The 23304-nt window shown below is 38.0% G+C and overlaps 1 protein-coding gene across 4 annotated transcripts in view; it reads left to right on the top strand.

Annotated features, from left to right (window-relative positions):
* COPG2 (COPI coat complex subunit gamma 2) overlaps positions 1-23304 on the top strand; it is a 163228-nt gene that overhangs the window by 44518 nt on the left and 95406 nt on the right. The window lies entirely within an intron of this gene.

Genomic DNA, 23304 nt, shown 5'->3' with positions numbered 1-23304 from the left:
GAGGAGGATATGGCAACTCATTCCAGTACTCTTGCCTAAAAAACCCCATGGACAGAGGAGCCTGGTGGGCTACGGTCCATGGGGTTACAAAGAGTTGGACGTTGCTGAGCACACACATGCTCCAGTATATGCACTTAATAGAGTATGACCACTAATAATAAATAACAGACTGATATTAAACAGAAAAATACTTACCATAGGTTATATAATAATTAAATGTGAAAGCTGGGAGTGACCTTAAGAATCATCTTTTCTTTTTTATAAAAGAGAATGTTGAAGTATTGCATTTAATGATTTATTTAAATAATTTATTCATTTAAAGCACATGAGGGAGACTAGTAGAATTACACATTCATAAGATTCTTATATTTTTCATGAAGTAGTGTTACATTATCTGCTGGTAGACAGTGATAATATAAGGATAACTATTGTAATCTCTTGAGTAATCACTAAAAAAAACTAGGAGATGTAATGTAAATATCAAGAGAGAACGTAAAATGGAATGTTAAAAAAAAATACTCTGTTGAGCTTCCTGCTCTCAGTAATGGTAGAGTAGCTTGGTTATATTAGCTTTCATGCAAATAATGATTATATCATTAGGTGGCTTAATGGTAAAGAACCTGCATGCCAACCAGGAGATGCAGGTTTGATCCCTGGATTGGGAGGATCCCATGGAGAAGGAAATGGCAACCCACTCCAATATTCTTGCCTGGGAAAACCTATGGATGGAGGAGCCTGGTGGCTGTAGCTAAAGAGACAGACTCAACTTAGTGACTAAACAGCAGCAGCAGTGTGCTTCCCTGAAACAAAAAACCCCACACTATTTGAAAATACTGGTGAGTGGTAAAAAGCAGGCAAAAACTGGAGGGAATGGATGCCTGAAAGACAGAAACTATACTGGGTAAAATTTGCATATGTCTGGCTGGTCTCTGAGGGCACGCCACAATTTTTGTATGTGGGAACCCAGAAAGCCATAGTATTTGCTAAGTAGACAGTAGGGTCAGAACAGTTTGAAATTAGAAGAATGATGGAAATTTAGGGTGGAAATCCTGGGAAAAGGAGGGCCATAGATACAGTGAGTCTCAAAATAAATTTTCAGTTCTGCACAAATCATTGTGTATAGGAGAAATATAGGAGAACTATGTACAGTTCCTCTAATTATGCATGTACAGGAGAAGACTAGTAAGCCTGGCATACAGCAGTAGCTGTCAGCTGAAAGAACTGAATGGAGAATTCAGTTGCAACACACTATGGAGGAGATGATGTTTAGAGTTTTCTTCCAGCTAAGTTAACTGCCTGCTCCAGAAACATCTTAGATTTAAAGTCTTTGCATTTTATCATTCACAATTGTCTGTATATAGTAATAAATTTGAAAGTAAATAAAATTGTTAGTTCAGTTCAGTCGCTCAGTCATGTCCGACTCTTTGCGACCCTATGAATCGCAGCACGCCAGGCCTCCCTGTTCATCACCATCTCCTGGAGTTCACTCAGACTCGTGTCCATTGAGCCTGTGATGCCATCCAGCCATCTCATCCTCAGTCGTCCCCTTCTCCTCCTGCCCCCAATCCCTCCCAGCATCAGAGTTTTTTCCAATGAGTCAACTCTTCTCATGAGGTGGCCAAAGTACTGGAGTTTCAGCTTTAGCATCATTCCTTCCAAAGAAATCCCAGGGTTGATCGCCTTCAGAATGGACTGGTTGGATCTCCTTGCAGTCCAAGGGACTCTCAAGAGTCTTCTCCAGCACCATAGTTCAAAAGCATCAATTCTTCGGTGCTCAGCCTTCTTCACAGTCCAACTCTCACATCCATACATGACCACAGGAAAAACCATAGCCGTAAGTGCAAGGATTTTGGAAAATGTGAGTAGCTGAGAAAAAGCAATCAATAGAAATTGGGCCTGATGTGGCTCAGATATTACAATTAGCCGATAAAAAATTAAAGCATCTATTGTAAATTTGTTATTAAAGGCTTTAGTGCAAAATAATTACAGTGAATGTATAGAGGACATGGAAACTAAAAAAGCTAAAAAATTTTTTTTTAAGAACTTAAAAGTGCTATATCAGGGTTCAACCAGAGAAGCAGAACTGATAGAGGAGTTAAAAATATGAAGAGGTTTCTGGTTTTTTTTTTTTCATTTTTTTAAAAAAGAACACATTTTTTTTTTAAACATTAAGTAAACACCATAAACAGTTTTGGACCTTGCCAAGCAAGTTCAAAAATCAGTAGGACAGACTGTAGAAAAGGAAGTCCGTAGGCAGTCTACAGGCCATGGGTATAGGTCAAGGCTGCTGTTCACTGGTTAAATTGGTCATCTCACATTTTACTGTAAGCAGCAAGAGGAAACCAGGTCATACCTTCACCAGTTTCCTTGGAAATTTCGTCAAGTCAGTATCCAAGTTTGTTTATAAATTCTGCTTTCCACAGAACTTGCAGGACACAGTTTGACTAAGCTTTCTATCAGTACACAACAAGGATCCATCTTACTCCAGTTAATAGTAACAAGTTTCTTCTGATCCTCTAGGATCAGGTTTCTACAAGCAGTTTATGAACCTTCACTGGCTCTTCTTCAAGACCACATTTCTATTAATAGTTTGTTCAAGGCATTTTAGATTTTCTTCATTATGTTCACTAGAATTCTTATAGCCTCTACCCATTATCTGGTTCCAGAAACAGTCCCACACTTTTAGGTATTTGTTGTTGTAGCACCTCACTTCCAGGTACCAAAATCTGTACTAGTGTTTTATTGCTTCCATAACAGATTACCACAGGTGTAATCACAACATCCATGATTTCACAGTTCTGTAGGTTAGACATCAGTCTCATGGGTTACAGTTAAAATGTTGACAGGATGCTGTTGCTTACTGAAGAATCCACTTTCAGTCTCATTAAGGTTGTTGGCCAGATTCATTTCTTTGTGGTCATAGATTATAGGTCTCTCTTTCCTTGCTGGCTGTCAGCCAGGGGTTGGTCTGTGTTGTGTAAGGTAATATATTCAGATTCCGTGGAGGAAAGCATGGACATCTTTGGGAAACCATTCTGCCCGCTACAAGTACAATAACTGAAAGGGACAATTTGCCGGGTGGCCTAACACAAAGCTAGAGATCACTGAGAAGAGTGAAAGTGTTAGAGTTAGTGAACTGGAAGATATTGCTATAAAAAGTAACTAATTTGGAGACTAGAAAGAAAACAGATTAAAGAAAAATAAACAGAGCTTCAGAGAACAATAGAATAGTATCAAGTGGCCTACCACTTGATACATAATTGGAATTCTAGAGGGAGATGTGAGAGAATGGAGCAAAACAGATACTTGAAGAAATAATGAACAAGTATTTCCCAGTATGCATTTCTTCTGGAAGTGCAAGATTGATCTAACAGTCAACAATTGACATAATATTCCTCATTTAGAGAATAAAGGGTAAAAATCTTAACATCTTAATAGATGCTAAAAAAGCAATTGATAAAATTCAATGGCAATTTGTAATTAAATCTCTCTTTTCAAGAATTCCCTGACAGTTCCATGGTTAGGACTTGGCACTTTTACTGCTGAGGCATGGGTTCAATACCTGATCAGAGAACTGAGATCCTGTGGAGGAACTGAGATCTGAGGGCTTCTCTGGTGGCTCAGATTGTTAAGAAGCCTCCTGTAATGCAGGAGACACACGTTCAATCCCTGGGTTGGGAAGATCCCCTGAGGGAGGGCATGGCAACCCACTCCAGTATTCTTGCCTGGAGAATTCTGTGGACAGGGGAGCCTGGCAGGCAGCAGTCCATGGGGTTGCAAAAAGTCGGACAGGACTGTGAGACTAAGCACAGCGCAAGGTGTGGCCAAAAAAAAAAAAATCTCTTTTCAAAGCAAATAATAGAAAGGAATATTATTATTATGATAAACATACCCCCCCCCCAAATCTCCAGTACACTAATATTTATTGGTGAAGTATGAAAGACTTTCCTGTTAAGATTATGAATGAAACTAGGATGCCTGCTAATCCTGTTTTTTAAGTAACATTTTACTGGAAAGTCCTACTTGGTACAATAAGTTAAAAAAAATATATAAAGATTTGAAAAGGGACATGAAACTATCTTTGTTTACAACATGATTGTGTATATAGAAAATGCAAAATAATCTATATGTTATCTGTTAGAATTGATATGAGTTTACCAGAATTACTGGATAAGCTAATACCCAAAATAAGTTTTGTTTCTACATACCAGCAGCTAGTCAATATGAAACAGTTTTGAAAAGATGGTATCATTTCAGTAAAAATCAGATCCTTAGAAATAAATCTACCAAAAATTTTGTATATTTCTGTGGGAGAAGGCAATGGCACCCCACTCCAGTACTCTTGCCTGGAAAATCCCATGGACAGAGAAGCCTGGTGGGATGCAGTCCATGGGGTCGCTAACAGCCGGACACAATTGAGCGACTTAACTTTCACTGTTCACTTTCATGCGTTGGAGAAGGAAATGGCAACCCACTCCAGTGTTCTTGCCTGGAGAATCCCAGGGGCGGGGGAACCTGGTGGGCTGCCATCTATGGGGTCACACAGAGTTGGACACGACTGAAGTGACTTAGCAGCAGCAACAGCACACAAGATTATAAAATGTTATTTAACAAGTATGACTTGAATAAGTGGAGGGATATATCAAGTTCTTAGAATATTCAGTGCTATAAGGATACCACATCTTCTTTGATCCATGGATTCACTGAATCCTTGATCAGAATTTCAATTGACTTCTTTTAAATATCAAACAGAAATGCATGCATTTGTGTATCAAAAGACATCCCAAATGTGCTTTTTCATAATAGCCCCCAAATGTAAGCACGTCAAACATCCATTAACGCTTGAATCAAAAAATAAAATTTGGTGTATTTATAAAATCATCCCCAAGAAAAAGAAATGCAAAAAAGCAAAATGGTTGTCTGAGAAGTCCTTACAAATAGCTGAGAAAGGAAGAAAAGCAAAAGGCAAAGGGGAAGAGGAAAGCTATATCCAGCTGAATGCAGAGTTTCAGAGAATAGCATGGAGCGATAAGAAAGCCTTCCAAAGTGAACAATGCAGAGAAATAGAGGAAAACAATAGAACAGAAAAGACCAGAGATCTCTTCAAGAAAATCAGAGGTACCAAGGGAACATTTCATGCAAAGATGGGCTCAATAAAGGACAGAAATTATATGAACCTAACAGAAGCAGAAGATATTAAGAGATGGCAAGAATACACAAAATAACTATACAAAAAAACCTTTATGACCCAGATAACCACGATGGTGTGATTACTCTCCTAGAAACAGACTTCCTGGAATGCAAAGTCAAGTGGGCCTTAGGAAGCATCACTACAAACAAAGCTAGTGGAGGAGATCAGTGATGGGATTCCAGTTGAGCTATTTCAAATTCTAAAAGATGATACTATTAATGTGCTGTACTCAATATGTTAGCAAATTTGGAAACCTCAGGAGTCGCCACAGGACTGGAAAAGATCAATTTTCATTCTAATCCCAAAGAAGGGCAATGCCAAAGAATGTTCAAACTACTGCACAATTGCACTCACTTCACATTCTAGCAAGTTCATGTTCAAAATTCTCCAAGCTAGGCTTCAGCAGTACATGAACTGAGAACTTCCAGATGTACAAGCTGGATTTAGAAAAGGCAGAGGAACCAGAGATCAAGTTGTCAACATTGGTTGGATCATAGAGAGCTGGGGAATCTAGAAAACATCTGCTTCACTGACTGTGTTAAAGTCTTTGATTGTGTGGATCACAACAAAATGTGTAAAATTCTTAAAGAGATGGGAATACCAGCTTCCCTGCCTCCTGAGAAACCTGTATGTAGGTCAAGAAGGAACACTTAGAACTGGACTGGTTCCAGATTGGGAAAGGAGTACATCAAGGCTGTATGTTGTCACCCTGCTTACTTAACATATATGCCAGAGTACATCATGCAAAATCCTGGACTGGATGAATCTCAAGCTGGAATCAAGATTGTCAGGAAAAATATCAATAGCTTCAGATATGCAGATGACACCACCATTATGGCAGAAAACGAAGAGGAACTAAAGAGCCTCTTGATGAAGGAGAAAGAGGAGAATGAAAAAGCTGGCTTAAAACTCAGCATTCAAAAAACTAAGATCGTAACATCTGGTTCTATCACTTCATGACAAATAGATGAGGAAACAATGAAAACAGACACTTTATTTTTGGGGGCTCCAAAATCACTACAGATGGTGACTGCCGCCATGAAATTAAGACAGTTGCTCCTTAGAAGAAAAGCTAAGACAGACCTAGACAGCCTATTAAAAAGCAGAGACATTACTTTGCCAACAAAGGTCCATCTAGTCAAAGCTGTGGTCTTTCCAGTAGTCATGTACAGATGTGAGAGCTGGACCATAAAAAAGGTTGAGCACCAAAGAATTGAAGCTTTCAAACTGGTGTTGGAGAAGACTCTTGAGAGTCCATTGGTCTGCAAGGAGATCAAACCAGTCAATCCTAAAGGAAATCAACCCTGAATATTCATTTGAAGGACTGATGCTGAAGCTCCAGCGCTTTGGCCACCTGATGTGAAGAGCTGACTCATTGGAAAAAACCCTGATGCTGGGAAAGATGGAAGGCAGGAGAAGGGGAGTAGGGAAGACAAGATGGTTGGATGGCATCACCAACCAGTGGACATGAATTTGGGCAAGCTTCAGGAGATGGCAAAGCTCAGGGAAGCCTGGCGTGCTGCAGTCCATGGGGTTGCAGAGTTGGATATGACTGAGTGACTGAACAACATATAGTCAATAGTATATGTACAATGAAAGAAAGTGAAACTGAGGTCGCTCAGTCGTGTCCGACTCTTTGTGACCCCATGGACTGTAGCCCACCAGGCTCCTCTGTCCATGGGATTCTCCAGGCAAGAATACTGGTGTGGGTTGCCATTTCCTTCTCCAGGGGATCTTTCCGACCCAGGGATCGAACCCAGGTCTCCCGCATTGCAGGCAGACACTTTAACCTCTGAGCCACCAGGGAAGCATATGTACAATAATAGAGATGAAAAACTGCCATGGTTATTCAATGGACATGAGTTTGAGCAACCTCTGGGAGATAGTGAAGGACAGGGAAGCCCAGCATGCTGCAGTCCGTGGGGTTGCAGAGTCAGACATGACTGACTGACTGGACAACAGCAGCGACCATTGATAAATGTGACCACATGGATAAATCTCAAAGAAATCACATACAAATACATTCTATTGAGTTCTATATAAGTTAATTTCAGATTTAGCTGGCACAACTAATCTATTACAAGTTAAGATAGTGTTTCTCTTTAGGGCATCACAGCATAGTACTGCTTGGAAGGTGGAAAGTAGGGGGCTTCTGAAGTGTTTGAAATAGTGTAACAAATAAATAGATTTGTTATAATTCATTTATGATCTGCAGACACAGTTTTTTAATAATTTACCTATGATTTAATTATGTGTCAGGTGTAACAGATTACTGTAAAACAGATTAAAAGGATAATAAACAGTTATTTTCCCCACACAATTTCTGTAGGCCAGGGATTTGAGAGTATTTTAGCTGAGTGGTTTCTGCTTGAGGTCTTTTGTGCGATTGCACTTAAGATATTGGCCAGAGTTGCAGTCATCTGAAGGCTTGACAGAAGCTGGAAAATCTGCTTCCAGGTATCTCACACACAGGACTGGTACCTTCAAGCAGACTGTTGGCAGAACGCCTCAGTTCCTTGTTGGGTAGACCTCTCCATATTGCTGCTTGAATGTCCTCATAATGTTAAGGATTGCTTCCCTCAGAGCAGGTGATACAAGAGAGTGCAAAGTGGAAGTCACAATCATTTTTACGACCTTGTCTTTGAAAACACATCCCAACATTTCTGCAGCATTTTGTTGGATAAAAAAGGTCAGCTCTATTCAGTGTGAGTAGGGACAACACAAGGGATTGAACCCCAGGAAACATTCACTGGGGTGTCTTCAAGGTGGGTACTGTGTTAGCTTTCTAGGGCTGCCAAACAAAATACCACAGACTAGGAGACTAACACAGCAGAGTTTATTTTCTCACAGCTCTGGGGGCTAGGGAATCAAAGATCAGAATACCAGTAGGGTTGATGTCCAGTGGGAGCTTTCACTTGAGTTGTAGCTGACTACCTTCTCTGTGTGTGCTCACATAATCTTCCTTTGGTGCCCGTGGAGGGAGAGAGTAAGCAAGTGAGAGAGCAGGAGTGGGAGCTGAAGCTCTTTCTGTTGTCTCTTTAAGAACTTTAATCCTGCCAGATCAGGACCCCACATTTATGACCTCATTTAACCTTAATTATTTCTTGGAGGCCCCTTCTCCAGATAGGTCACACTGTAGGTTAGGGCTTAATATATGAATTTGGTAGGAGGGATAGGGGAATGCAAGCATTCAGTCCACAATAGTTACTTCATGTATTTTTCTATATTTTTGTTATGATACGAAGTTAACTTTTAAAAATGGCTGATAATTTCTCAGGCCTGTACAAAGAAATAGTCTTTAGAGTTAAAAAACAAAATCAAAAAAGGCACCAAATGCTGGTAGAATGATGGACAAAGATAAACACAGGCAAGTACATTCTCACGGCGAATTTTTTTTAGCATCAAGAATAAAGAAAAGGTTCTACATTTTAGGTAAAGATAATTTGACCCATAGTTTTACTTCAGGTTTCTCTCAAGCTGCATGGCATGCAAGGCAGCAGTGGAGCAGTGTCTTAATAGTGCTGTTCATTTTAATTATATTTTATATTTCCTTGATTGAGTACTTCCCAGTTTATTTATATTCCTTCTTCTATTAATGGGCATTTGGATTGTTTTCTGTTTTGAGCACTTATTAATAATGAAATGGCTATAACAGCATCTCTGTACCTAATACCACACTGTTTCATTACCATAGATTTATCTCTTTGTATGTAAGCATGCATGTCTATAGTATATATCTAGTAATAGAATTGCTAGATCATTGGGTATACATCTCTTTACTAGGTAAGTTGGGCTTTTTTCAAAGTGATTGTACTGATTTACATTCTAGCCAGCAGTGTGAGATTTCTGGAGGCTTGATACTGTCAAATTTTTTAAATTTTACTAATATAATTTTACTAATCTATATATATATTTTTATTGACATATAACTCACATGTCGTAAAATTCACCTTTTTAGAGTGTATAATTCAGTGGTCTTTATAGTATGTTCACAAAGTTGTATAACCACTACCTACTCCAGAACATTTTCACCACCTTAAAAAGAAACCCACAAACCATTAACAGTCCCTTTCCCTATACAACCCTCCCCTCAAGCCCTGGAAAACATTAATCTGCTTCCCATTTCTATGGATTTGCCTGTTCTGGACATTTCATATAAATGGAGTCAAACAGTATGTGGTCTTTAGTTGTTGGTTTCTTTGGCTCAGCAGTAAAGAATATGCTTGCAATTCAGGTGATGTGGGAGATGTGGGTTTGATCCCTGGGCCTGGAAGATCCCTGGAGGAAATGGCAGCTCACTCCAGTATTCTTTCTTGCCTGGAAAATCCCATGGACAGAGGAGCCTGGAAGGCTGTATAGTCCATGGGGTTGTAAAGAGTTGGGTACGACTGAGTGACTGAACACACAGTAATGTTTTCAGGGTTCATCTCTGTTATAGAGGTATCGGTACTTCATTCTTTTTATGGCTGATTAGTGGCACCCTACGCCAGTACTCTTGCTTGGAAAATCCATGGACAGAGGAGCCTGGTAGGCTGCAATCCATGGGGTCGCTAAGAGTCGGACATGACTGAGCGACTTCACTTTCACTTTTCACTTCCATGCATTGGAGAAGGCAATGGCAACCCACTCCAGTGTTCTTGCCTGGAGAATCCCAGGGACGGGGAAGCCTGGTGGGCTGCCGTCTGTGGGGTCGCACAGAGTTGGAAACGACTGAAGTGACTTAGCAGTAGCAGCAGCAAGCAGTATTCCACTGGCTGGCTCTACCATATTTTGTTTTCATTCATCTGCTGATGGACATTTGGGTTGTTTCCACTCTTTGGCTTTTATGAATAATACCACTATTAGCAGTTATGCATAATTTTTTATGTGAACATGCTTTCCATTCTTTTGGATATTTACCTGTGAGTAGAATCCCAGGTCATAATGGAACTATGTTTAACTTTTTGAGGAATGCCAAACTGTTTTACAAAGTGGTTGCACCATTTTGCGTTCTTGACAGCAATGTGCGAAGACTCTTGATTTCTCCACATGCTAACCAACATTTATTATCATCTGTCTTTTGAACTTGTACATGCCATAGTAGGTATGAAGAGGTATATCAGTGTGGAATGTTTTTTTTTTTCCATTGGATAAGTTTTACTGAAAAAAACTATATGAAGAAATTCTTGGTTTGACAACAAGAAAGGCTTTACTTCTCAGCAAGTTTGAGCATCTTTTCATGTGCTTATTGGGCATTTCTATATCTTTTCTGGAGAAAGGTCTTTTCAAATCCTTTTCTTATTATAAAAATGGGGTCATTTATCTTTTATTTGTGGTAGTTGTTAAATATATCTTGGATACTAGAACTTTATTACTCATATAATTTGCAAGTGTTTCCTCCCATTCTGTGGTCTTTTCAATTTCTTGAGAGTGTTCTTTGATCAAGCCTAATGTGTGTGGCGTTGTATTTTGGTTGGTTGTGCTCTTCTTATTTAACCTAAGAAACCATTGTGTAATCCAAGGTCACAAAGATTTACACTTTTGCTTCTTTCTTCTGAGAGTTTTATCTTGTACACATTTTGATCTTTGATCCATTTTGAGATATTTTTTGCGTGGTGTGAAGTAGGGCTCAGTTTCATACTTTTCATGTGGATCTCCAATTGCAGTATGAGTTTGCAGTTGTCTCAGCACCATTTTGGAGAAGGAAGTAGCAGTCCACGCCAGTGTTCTTGCCTTGGAGATCCCATGGACTGAGGAGCCTGGCAGGCTGCTGTCCGTGGGGTTGCAAACAGTTGTACATCACTGAGCATGAGCATGCAACACCATTTGGTGAAAGACTGTTCCTTTTCCATTAAATTGTCTTGGCACCCTTGACAAATCATTGTGGTTTTAAGTTGTAATTTCCTCATTACTAATGAGTTTGAAAACCTTTTTCTGTATTAATTAGCCATTTGGATATTCTTTCTATTTAAATACCTTTTGGTATTTTGCCCCAATTTTGGGGGAAGGAGTTTGGGTTATCCACTTTATCCTTATATTGATTTCTTGTTCTTCTGCATTCTAGATGTGAATCCTTTGTTGGTTTTATGTGTTGCAAATAGTTTTTCGCAATCAAGTTTGTCTGTTCCTTTCTTGATATCTTAATGAACAGAACGTTCTTAAATATAATGTCACTCTTTCACTTTTGGAGTGATATTTTGAGTGTCTTAATCAAGAAATGTTTTCTACCCCAAGTTCTGAACTGTATCATCTATACTGTTTTCTATAAGCATTATAGTTTTAACTTTCATGTTTTAGGTCTGAAATCTACCTGAAATTGTTTTTTGGATATGGTATGAGATTGTTGTTGTTTAGTAGCTCATGGACTGCAGCACGCCAGGCTTCCCTGTCCTTCGCCATCTCCCAGAGCTTGCTCAAACTCATGTCCATTGAGTTGGTGATTCCATCCAACCATCTTGTCCTCTGTCATCCCCTTCTCCTCCTGCCTTCAATCTTTCCCAGCATCAGGGTATTTTCTAATGAGTTTCAGCTCTTTGCATCAGGTAGCCAAAGTATTGGAGCTTCAGCATCAGACCTTCCAATGAATATTGATTTCCTTTAGGATTGACTTGTATAAGATAGCAGTCTTTTTTCCCCATATAGATACCCAGTAGTTCCAGCACCACCATTTGTTGAAATACCTGTCTATACTCAATGCTATGCAATATCAGCTTTGCCATGCAATAGGCATCCTTGTATGCACTGGTCTGTTTCTCGGCTCCTGTTCTCCACTGCTCTATATTTCTGTCCCTGTACCAGCAGATCATTGCCTTATCGTCACAGCTTTCTAATAGTGTAGGTATATGGTAGAACAAATCCTCTTTTTGTATTCATTTGCAGTAGTGTTTCCAGCTCTAGTTTTGTATCCTTATTTATATTTTCTGTGTGTGTGTGTGTGTGTGTGTGTGTGTATATATATATATATATATAATTTTATCAGGGATTGTTTAGCTTTCCCCTCAGCTGAGTTTTCCTCTTCCTGGAACACTCCCACCAAGACCATTAATAACAATCAAGTTCAAACCTGGGCAATCTTATTCCTCAGATTTTTCATTTATTGGGACTTTTCTCTAAGGAGACCAGCCATCCCAATGACTGGTCATGCTGCCAAAATGAGTCTTTGACCTCTCATCCTTTGATCCACTTCCAGAAAGCCACAGTAGATATCTGACTTGATGCCCACCTTCCTATAACAATTTTTATGCAGGTGAGTACAAATTTCCAAGCAAAACTCATACCTGACCTACTGGAGTAAAATTTATTGGGCAAAACTGATGCACTGAAGCAGTACTAGTTGCACTGAGCTCCACGCTGCCCTTTTATTCTAGAACAGTGTACAGACATCTATCAGGACCATTTTTCTCATCCCAAGAGAGGTATTATGACCCTTGAGATTTGAGATTTTTAAACTACGTTAGGTACCGAAGCACCTACCACTCACTGTTGTGATCAGGGGTGGAATGCAGAAAAAATAAATGGCAGACATTATATCTCATGCCACAGAAATAAAAGGTCAAAACAGACTACTGTTAATAATTATATGTGAACAAATTGGATAACCTAGACCTTATTTGATGACTTAGCATAAATTTTGAGGGGAGCGGTCCTTCTCTGGCATAATCAAAGACTGGGATCCAAACCTTTCCAAATGTATGACGTGGCATACTAGTAGCCATGGGCTACTCCATGTGCACTTTTTACTGTTGGGGAAGTATCATCCCCTCCTTTGGCATGATAGGAAGGAGCTTGAGTCCAAGCTTTCTAGTTGACCAGAATCAATTACACATTCAGCTGAGTCCAGTTGTTATGGAGGTAAATAGGAATTTAGCTTCTTTTCTGAGTGGCCAGAAGATCAGTTTTGGACAAAATGACCCATATTCTGTTAAACTCACTTGTTAACTTCAGAATTTCTCTGGCAGTTATTTTTAATTTTGTATCTATATTATCATAGATGGCATTTCAAAGAATCTCAGTTTTGCTGTAAACTTTCCTCTTCGTATATTCTTATTGCATCCCACAGACTTTGGAGTGCTGAGTTTTTGTTTATCTGAAGGTATTTTCTAATTTCTCTATTGATTTCTTCTTTGACCCATTGGTTGTTCAGGAGTGTGTTTTTATTTTTCTTACATTGGTGAATTTTCCAGTGTTTCTTTTGTTATTTTTAGTTTCATCACATTGTGGTTGAAAAAGATACTTGGTATGATTTTAACTTTCTTAAATTTTTAAAGACTTGTTTTGTGACCTAACAAGTTCCCTGTGCTCTTGATAAAGAATGTATATTGTGCTGCTGTTGAGTGAAAGGTTCTGTATATATCTGTTAGGTCAGCGTTGTTTTGATCCACTTCTTCCTTATTGATTTTCTATTTGGATATTCTATCCACTATTGAAAGTGGGGTATTGAAGTCCTCTCTTATCAATATTATTGAATTGCTTTCCATTTTTCCATTCAGATCTGTCATTGTTTGCTGTATTTAGCTTTTTGAAAGTTGTTTTGACTCTTCTGGGCCCTTTATTGTTGTTCAGTTGCTAAGTTGTGTCTGACTTCCTTACAACCCAGTAACTACAGCGTGCCAGGCTTTCCTGTCCTTCACCATCTCCCAGAGTTTGCTCAAACTCATGTCCGTTGAGTTAATGATGCCATCCAGCCATTTCATCCTCAGTTGCCCCCTTCTCTTCCTGCCCTCAATCTTTCCCAGCGTCAGGGTCTTTTCCAGTGAATTGGCTCTTCGCATCAGGTGGCCAAAGTATTGGAGCATTAGTTTCAGCATCAGTCCTTCTAGTGAATATTCAGGGTTGGTTTCCTTCAGGATTGACTGGTTTGATCTCCTTGCAGTCCAAGGGACTCCCAAGAGTCTTCTCCAGCACCACAATTTGAAAACATCAGTTTTTTTTAGCATTCAGCCTTCTTTATAGTCCAGCTCTCACATCCATACATAACTACTGGAAAATCATAGCTTTGACTAGATGGACCTTTGTTGGCAAAGTGATGTCTCTGCTTTTTAATAAACTGTTTTGGTTTGTCATAACTTTTCTTCCAAGGAGCAAGCATCTTTTCACTTTGTGGCTGCAGTCACCATCTGCAGTGATTTTGGAGCCCAGGAAAATAAAATCTGTCACTGTTTCCACTTTTTCCTCATCTTGTGCTGTGAAGTGATGGGGCTGGGTGCCATGATCTTAGTGTTTTGAATGTTGAGTTTTAAGCCAGCTTTTTTACTCTCCTCTTAGACCTTCATCAAGAGGTTCTTTAGTTCCTCTTCACTTTCTGCCATAAAGGTGGTATCATATGCATATCTGAGGTTATTGATAATTCTCCCTGCAGTCTTGATTCCAGTTTGTGCATCATCTAGCCCAGCATTTCACATAATGTACTCTGCATATAAGTTAAACAAGCAGGGTGACAATATACAGCCTCGATGTACTCCCTTTTAAATTTTGAACCGGTCCATTGTTCTATGTCTGGTTCTAATTGTTGCTTCTTGATCTGCATGCAGGCTTCCCAGGAGACAGGTAAGGTGATGATGGTTTAAGTTGTTAAGTTGTGTCCAACTCTTGTGATCCCATGGATTATAGCCTACCAAGCTCCTCTGTCTATGAGATTTTCCATGCAGGAATACTGGAGTAGTTTGCCATTTCCTTCTCCAGGGGATCTTTTTGCAGGGATCAAACCCTGGGTCTCCTTCACTGCAGGAAGATTCTTTACTGGCTGAGCCACCAGGGAAGCCCTACAGATAAGGTCCTTTATATTTCCATGTAAATTTTGGGATCAGCTTTGAATTTCTACAACAAAAAGCCTGCTGATATTTTTATTGGGATTACATTGAATAGAATAGATCTATTTTGGATAAACCAATTTAGGAAAATTGCCATTTTGATAGTGAGTCTTCCAGTCCATGAACAGAATTTTTCTTTATTTATTTAGATTTCTCAGCAGGGTTTTATAGTTTTCAGTGTAAAAGTTTTGAATTGCTTTTATTAAATTTATTTCTAAGTATTTTATTCTTTCTGATGTTTTGAATAGTATTATTAATTTTGTTTTGGATTAATTATTGCCAATATATAGAAATACAGTTGATTTTTTATTTTTTCATGTTGATTTTGTATCCTGTAACCTTGCTATGGTCATTTATTAATTCCACTTGTATATTTGTGTGTGTGTGTGTGTGTGTTATATTCCTTGGGATTTTCAAGTACAGGATTGTGTCATCTGAGAACAAAGACAATTTTCTTTCTTTCCAAACTAAATGTTTTTAATATTTTCCTAATTATATCATCTTAAACCTTCTGTACAATGTTGAATAGAAGTGGTGAAAGCAGGTATGCTTGCCTTGTCCCTAATCTTAAGGAGAAAGCATTAAGCATGATGTTGACCATAGCTTTTTTGAAGATGCCTTTTATCAGGTTGTGGACATTCTCTTCAATTTTTAGTTTTTTTCAGAGTATTTTCATGAGTGGATGTTAGATTTTGTTGATTTTTTTTAATCTATTAAGATGATCAGTGGTTTCTGTCCCTTTCATTATTAATCTGGTATGTAACATAAATTAGATTTTCTGATGTTAAATCAATTTTTGTTTTTGATTATGGTTTATAATTCTTTTTAAATATTGGTGGATTCAGTTAGCTGATATTTTATTAAAGAGCTATATGTCTGTGTCAGGAGGGATATCGGTCTGTTGTTTTCTTGAGAGAATTTGTCAGGCTTTGTTAATCAGGTGATACTGGCATCACATCATTTGTTGGGAAGTATTTTACCCTCACTTATGTTCTAAAAGAGTTTGTGAAAGATTGATATTATTTCTTTAAATATTTGATAGAATTAGCTGGTGAAGCTGTTGTGACCTCTGCTCTTTTTGAGGGAAGATTTTAAATAACTCATAGTTCTGTTTAGATTCTATATTTTCTTTGTAAGTCAGGTTTTGTAGTTTGGTATTTTTAGGTATTTTGGCATTTCATCTAAGTTTGTTGGCATATAGTTGTTTATAATATTCTCTTACAATCATTTAAATTTCTTTAGGGTCAGTAGGATTGTTCTCTGCTTCATTCCTGATTTTGGTAATTTGTATTCCTTCTGTTTTATTTTCTTCTTTAGTCTAGCTAAACGTTTGTCAATTTTGTTGAATGTTTACAAAGAACTAACTTTGTGTTTCATTGATTAGTTTTCATTACTATATTTTTGCATTCTTGTCCATTGATCTCTGCTCTGATCTTTATTATTTACTTTCTTTCTCCTTACTCTGTACTTGGTTTACTCTCTTTTTCTAATTTCTGTATTGTAGATACTTAGGTTATTGATCTGAAAGCTTCTTCTTTTCTGGTATAGATGTTTGCAGCTATAAATTTCCCTTGAAGCATTGTTTTAGCTACATCTTATAAATTCTGATTTATTATGGTTTTGTTGTCGTTCTGTTTCAGATGTTTTCTTTTTCATTTGATTTATTCTTGACCCATGGGTTACTTAGAAATAGGTTTTTCAATTCTAAATATTGAGGATTTCCTTGATTAATTTTCTGATCATGTATTATTTAATTCAGTTGTTTTGGGGAATATATTTTGATGATTTCTGTCCTTTTAAATGTATTCAGACTTTTAAATGTTTTATGACTGGCATTTAATATCTCTGAGAACTGTCCATATGCATTTGAGAAGAATGTATATATTACAGTCACTGGGTTGAATGTTGTAGGTTGAATTGAGTGATTAAATTGTTCAAGTCTTTTATATCCTTAATGATTTTATCGAGGTGTTCTATCAATTATCAGGTAGGTTTAGACATCTGTAGCTATTATTGTTAAATGATGTATTTCTCCTTTTGTGTTAAGCTTTGCTTCATATATTTTGAGGCTCTGTTGTTAAGTTTGTATATGTTTATCATTGTTGTATCAATCTACTGTAACGACCAGTTTCTCATTATGAAATACCTCTTTTTATCTCTTGTAATTTATTTTCTTAAATTCTGCTTGTCTGATTTTAATATAGCTACCCTTGACCTTTTATGATTAGTTTGCATGGCATATTGTTTCCCATTATTTTACTTTCATCTCATTTGTATCTTTGAACTTGATGCATGTCTTTTGTAAACAACACATAGTTTGAGTCTGCTTTTTTTCATCATATCTGGCAATCTTTGTATTTCTGTTGGAATGTTTAGACCATTCACATTTAATATAATTATTGATATGATTGTATTTAACCTTTGCTATTTTGCTGTTTGTTCTATAGAAGTCTCCTTTTTTGTTCCTCTCTTCTTTTCTTTGTTTTGTGTTAACATTTTCAGTATATTTTAATTCCTCTGTCAGTATATTTACTTTTTTAAAAGTTGTTTCTCTTGGAAGTAAAATATGCTTTTTAATTTTCCACAATCTACTTCAGATTAGGACTAATTTAATTTTAGTAAGATATAGAATCTTTGCTCCAGTGCAGTTACTGTTCTCTCCTTGCTCCTATTTGCTATTATTGTCATGTATATTACTTGTATATGCATTATAAATTCAACATACACTGTTATAATTGTTTTATACAATTTTATGTTCTTTAGTTAAGAAAAATTAAAAAAAATATTTACAGAATCATTTATATTATCTCACATATTTATCATTTTAGTGCTCTTTATATTTCCTTGATTATTCATGTCATTGTTTGGAGTCAGTCTTTCAGTTTAACAGACTTCATTTAGTGTTTTTTATAACATCAGGTATGTTAGCAATGCATTGTCTTAGGCATGGTTTATCTGAGAATGTTCTTTTTTAATCTTCATTTTTAGATCATAGTTCTGCTGGATAGAGAATTTTTATTTTTTTATTTCAGCACTTTGAATATGGATTTTCTATTCCATTGTTTAAGGTGAAAAGCCAGTAATTATATTGTAGCTCTTCTCTACAGTGTAATGAGTAGCTTTTATCTTGCTGCTGTCCTTATTTTGTCTTATGTCTTTGGCACTTTGACTGTTGTGTGTCTGTGTAGATCTTTCTGTATTTTTCCTACTTGGGATTTGTTAAGCTTCTCAAGTGTGTACATTAATATGTTAAACAAATATTGGATGTTTTTGGTCATTATTTCTCGGGATATTCCTTTTGCTCCTTTGTCTCTCCCCTTTCCTTCTGGCATTTCTATCATGAAAATGTTGATACACATGATCATATACCACAGGTTTCTAAGGCTCTGTGTTTTTCTTTGTTGTTGTTTGTTTGTTTTTTGTTCCTTCATTCTTTATTTTCCTTAGCTGGATTATCTCAGTTTAACCTGTCTTCAAGTTCTTTTTCTACTGTTGGTACAAATCAGCTGTTGGAATGCAGGTTTTAATTTTTTAAAATTGTTTCTGAACTCTTTTTTTTTAACTGAAGTATTGTTGATTTACAGTACTGTGTTAGTTTCAGGTGTACAGCAACATTATTCATTCTTTTTTATGGCTGAGTTATATAGTTCATTGTGTGTGTGTGTATGTGTAGTCCATTGTGTGTGTGTGTTAATGTATATGCATGTATATATACACATTCTTTATCCATCATCTGTTGTTGAATATTCAGGTTGCTCCTATGTTTTGCCTGTTCTGTTGTGCTGCTGTGAACACTGGGCTGCATGTGTCTTTTCAAGTTAGAGTTTTTGTCTTTTCTGGTTGTGTGCCCAAAAGTAGGATTGCTGAATCAATTGGTAGCTCTATTTTTAGTTCTTAAGGAGCCTCCATACCGTTTTCCCTAGTGATTGCACCAGTTTACATTCTCACTTACAGTGTTAGAGGGTTCCCTTTTCTCCACATTCTCTCCAGCACTTTTTCTTTATAGACTTTTTGGTGATAGCCATTCTGACTTTTTTTTTTAATTTCAGCACTTTGAATATGGATTCTCTATTCCATTGTTTAAGATGAAAAGCCAGTAATTATATTGTACCGCAACTCTGCAAGGTGTTGAGTAGCTTTTATCTTGCTGTGGTCATTCTTTTATCTTACACCTTTTGCACTTTGACTGTGGTGTGTCTTATGTGTAGATCTTTGGTGTAAGTCGATACCTCATTGTGTTTTTTTTAATAAAAATATTTCTTTGGTCACATCCAGTCTCAGTTGCAGCACATGGGACCTATTTGTGTCATGTGAGATCTTCTGTTGCAGTGCAAGGACTGTCTAGTTGTGGTATGCAGGCTCTCTAGTTGGGGCACAAGGGCTCTGGAGTGGACCGGCTTAGCAGTTGCAGCACATGGGCTCTCTAGTTGTGGTGCTCAGGCTCTGGAATGCACAGGCTCAGTAGTTGCAGTGCACAAGCTTAGTTGCCCTGAAAGGCATGTGGGATCTTAGTTCCCTAACCAGGATCAAGCCTGCATCCTCTGCAATGCAGGGTGGATTCTTATAACCACTGGACCACCAGGGAAGTCCCCCTCATTGTGATTTTTATTTGCATTTCTCTAATTACTGATGTTGACCAGCTTTTCATATGCATGTTGTTCATCTGTATGTTTTCTTTAAAGAAACGTTTATTTAGGTCTTATGTCCAGTTTTAAATTTTTCTATTTTTTTCTTTTATATTGAGTTGTATGAGCTCTTTGTATATTTTGGAAATAAACCTGTTGTCAGTCACATTGTTTGCAGATATTTTGTCACATTCTGTAAGTTGTCCTTTTGTTTGTTTCAATAGCTTTTTTTTTTTTTTTTTTTTTTTTTTTACTGTGCTGGGTCTTCATTTCAGTGCATGGCTCTCTAGTTGTGGTCCATGGGCTCTCTGTGACATGTGGGCTCTCCAGTTGTGGCATTGTAGGCTTAGTTGTCCTGTGGCATGTGGGTTCTTAGTCCCCTGACCAGGGTTTGAACCTGTGTCTCCTGCATTGGAAGGTAGATTCTTAACCACTGGACCGCCAGGGAAGACACCTATAGGTTGTCTCTTCATTTTGTGGGCTTCTTTGCTGTTCAGAACTGTTATGTTTGATTAGGTCCCATTTGTTTGTTTTTGCTTTTATTTCTTTTACCTTGGGAGACAGGTCTATTATAGGGGACTGGAATGCAAAAGTAGGAAGTCAAGAAACACCTGGAGTAACAGGAAAATTTGGACTTGGAATGCGGAATGAAGCAGGGCAAAGGCTAATAGAGTTTTGCCAAGAAAATGCACTAGTTATAGCAAACACCCTCTTCCATCAACAGAAGAGAAGACTCTACACATGGACATCACCAGATGGTCAACACCGAAATCAGATTGATTATATTCTTTGCAGCCAAAGATGGAGAAGCTCTATACAGTCAACAAAAACAAGACCAGGAGCTGACTGTGGCTCAGATCATGAACTCCTTATTACCAAATACAGACTCAAATTGAAGAAAGTAGGGAAAACTGCTAGACCATTCAGGTATGACCTAAATCAAATCCCTTATGATTATACAGTGGAAGTGAGAAATAGATTTAAGGGACTAGATCTGATAGAGTGCCTGATGAACTATGGAATGAGGGTCATGACATTGTACAGGAGACAGGGATCAAGACCATCCCCATGGAAAAGAAATGCAAAATGGCTGTCTGGGGAGGCCTTACAAATAGCTGTGAAAAGAAGAGAAGCGAAAAGCAAAGGAGAAAAGGAAAGATATAAGCATCTGAATGCAGAGTTCCAAAGAATAGCAAGAAGAGATAAGAAAGCCTTCTTCAGCGATCAGTGCAAAGAAATAGAGGAAAAGAACAGAATGGGAAAGACTAGAGATCTCTTCAAGAAAATTAGAGATACCAAGGGAACATTTCATGCAAAGATGGGCTCGATCAAGGACAGAAATGGTCTGGACTTAACAGAAGCAGAAGATATTAAGAAGAGGTGGCAAGAATACACAGAAGAGCTGTACAAAAAAGATCTTCACGACCCGGATAATCACGATGGTATAATCACTCATCTAGAGCCAGACATCCTGGAATGTGAAGTCAAGTGGGACTTAGAAAGCATCACTATGAACAAAGCTAGTGTAGATGATGGAATTCCAGTTGAGCTGTTTCAAATCCTGAAAGATGATGCTGTGAAAGTGCAGCACTCAATATGCCAGCAAATTTGGAAAACTAAGCAGTGGCCACAGGACTGGAAAAGGTCAGTTTTCATTCCAATCCCAAAGAAAGGCAATGCCAAAGAATTCCGAAACGCACAGTTGCACTCATCTCACATGCTAGTAAAGTAATGCTCAAAATTCTCCAAGCCAGGCTTCAGCAATACGTGAACCGTGAACTCCCTGATGTTCAAGCTGGTTTTAGAAAAGGCAGAGGAACCAGAGATCAAATTACCAACATCCACTGAATCATGGAAAAAGCAAGAGAGTTCCAGAAAAACATCTGTTTCTTCTTTATTGACTATGCCAAAGCCTTTGACTGTGTGGATCACAATAAACTGTGGAAAATTCTGAAAGAGATGGGAATACCAGACCACCTGACCTGCCTCTTGAGAAACCTGTATACAGGTCAGGAAGCAACAGTTAGAACTGGACATGGAACAACAGACTGGTTCCAAATAGGAAAAGGAGTACGTCAAGGCTGTATATTGTCACCCTGCTTATTTAACTTCTATGCAGAGTACATCATGAGAAACGCTGGACTGGAGGAAACACAAGCTGGAATCAAGATTGCCGGGAGAAATACCAATAACCTCAGATATGCAGATAACACCACCCTTATGGCAGAAGTGAAGAGGAACTAAAAGCCTCTTGTTGAAAGTGAAAGTGGAGAGTGAAAAAGTTGGCTTAAAGCTCAACATTCAGAAAACGAAGATCATGGCATCCGGTCCCATCAGTTCATGGGAAATAGATGGAGAAACAGTGGAAACAGTGTCAGACTTAATTTGGGGGGGCTCCAAAATCACTGCAGACGGTGACTGCAGCCATGAAATTAAAAGATGCTTACTCCTTGGAAGAAAAGTTATGACCAACCTAGATAGCATATTCGAAAGCAGAGACATTACTTTGCCAACTAAGGTCCGTCTAGTCAAGGCTATGGTTTTTCTAGTAGTCATTTATGGATGTGAGAGTTGGACTGTGAAGAAGGCTGAGCGAAGAATTGATGCTTTTGAACTGTGGTGTTGGAGAAGACTCTTGAGAGTCCCTTGGACTGCAAGGAGATCCAACCAGTCCATTCTACAGGAGATCAACCCTGGGATTTCTTTGGAAGGAATGATGCTAAAGCTGAAACTCCAGTACTTTGGCCACCTCATGCGGAGTTGACTCATTGGAAAAGACTCTGATGCTGGGAGGGATTGGGGGCAGGAGGAGAAGGGGACGACTGAGGATGAGCTGGCTGGATGGCATCACTGACTCGATGAACGTGAGTCTGAGTGAACTCCGGGAGCTGGTGATGGACAGGAAGGCCTGGCATGCTGCGATTCATGGGGTCGCAAAGAGTCGGGCACCACTGAGCGCCTGAACTGAACTGAACATGTCAGAGAATGTTTTCTTATCTTCTGGGAGCTTTATGGTATAATTCATATGTGTCTTTAAACCATTTTGAGTTTATTTTTGTATGTTGTGTGAAAGAGTGTTCTGATTTCATTGATTTACATATAGTTGTCCAGCTTTCCCAGCACCACTTGCTGAAGAGACCATCTTTTCTCCATTGTATATTCTTGCCTCCTTTGCTGAATATTAATTGCATGGGTTTATTTCTGTTCTCTCTATTCTGTTCTCTTGATCTGTATGTGTTTTTGTGCAGATCCCACACTATTTTGATTACTGTTTCTTTGTATTATTATCTGAAGTCTGGGAAGATTATACCTCCAACTTTGTTCTTTTTTCTCAGAATTGCTTTGCCAATTCTGGACCTTTTGTGGTTCCTTATAAATTTTAGGATTATTGTTCTAGTTCTGTGAAAAATGTCATGAAGAATTTGATAGAGATTGCCTTAAATCTGTAGATTGTTTTGGGTAGTATGGTCATTTTAATAATATTAATTCTTCCAATCCAACAGTATGGACTATCTTTCCAATTTTGTGAGTCATCTTCAGTTTTCTTTATCAGTGTTTTAGAGTTATTAGCACATAGTTCTTTTACCTCCTTGGTTAGGTTTATTCCCAGGTATTTCTTTTTTTAATGTGATTTTAAACAATTTTTTTAAACTTTCTGATATTTCATTGTTACTGTAAAGAAATGCAGCAGCTCTCTGTG

Source organism: Ovis aries, chromosome 4 (assembly GCF_016772045.2).
Source record: "Ovis aries strain OAR_USU_Benz2616 breed Rambouillet chromosome 4, ARS-UI_Ramb_v3.0, whole genome shotgun sequence".
Classification (NCBI taxonomy): domain Eukaryota; kingdom Metazoa; phylum Chordata; class Mammalia; order Artiodactyla; family Bovidae; genus Ovis; species Ovis aries.
The sequence above is the reverse complement of the archived record's forward strand: the minus strand, read 5'-3'. Positions and strand labels throughout refer to the sequence as shown.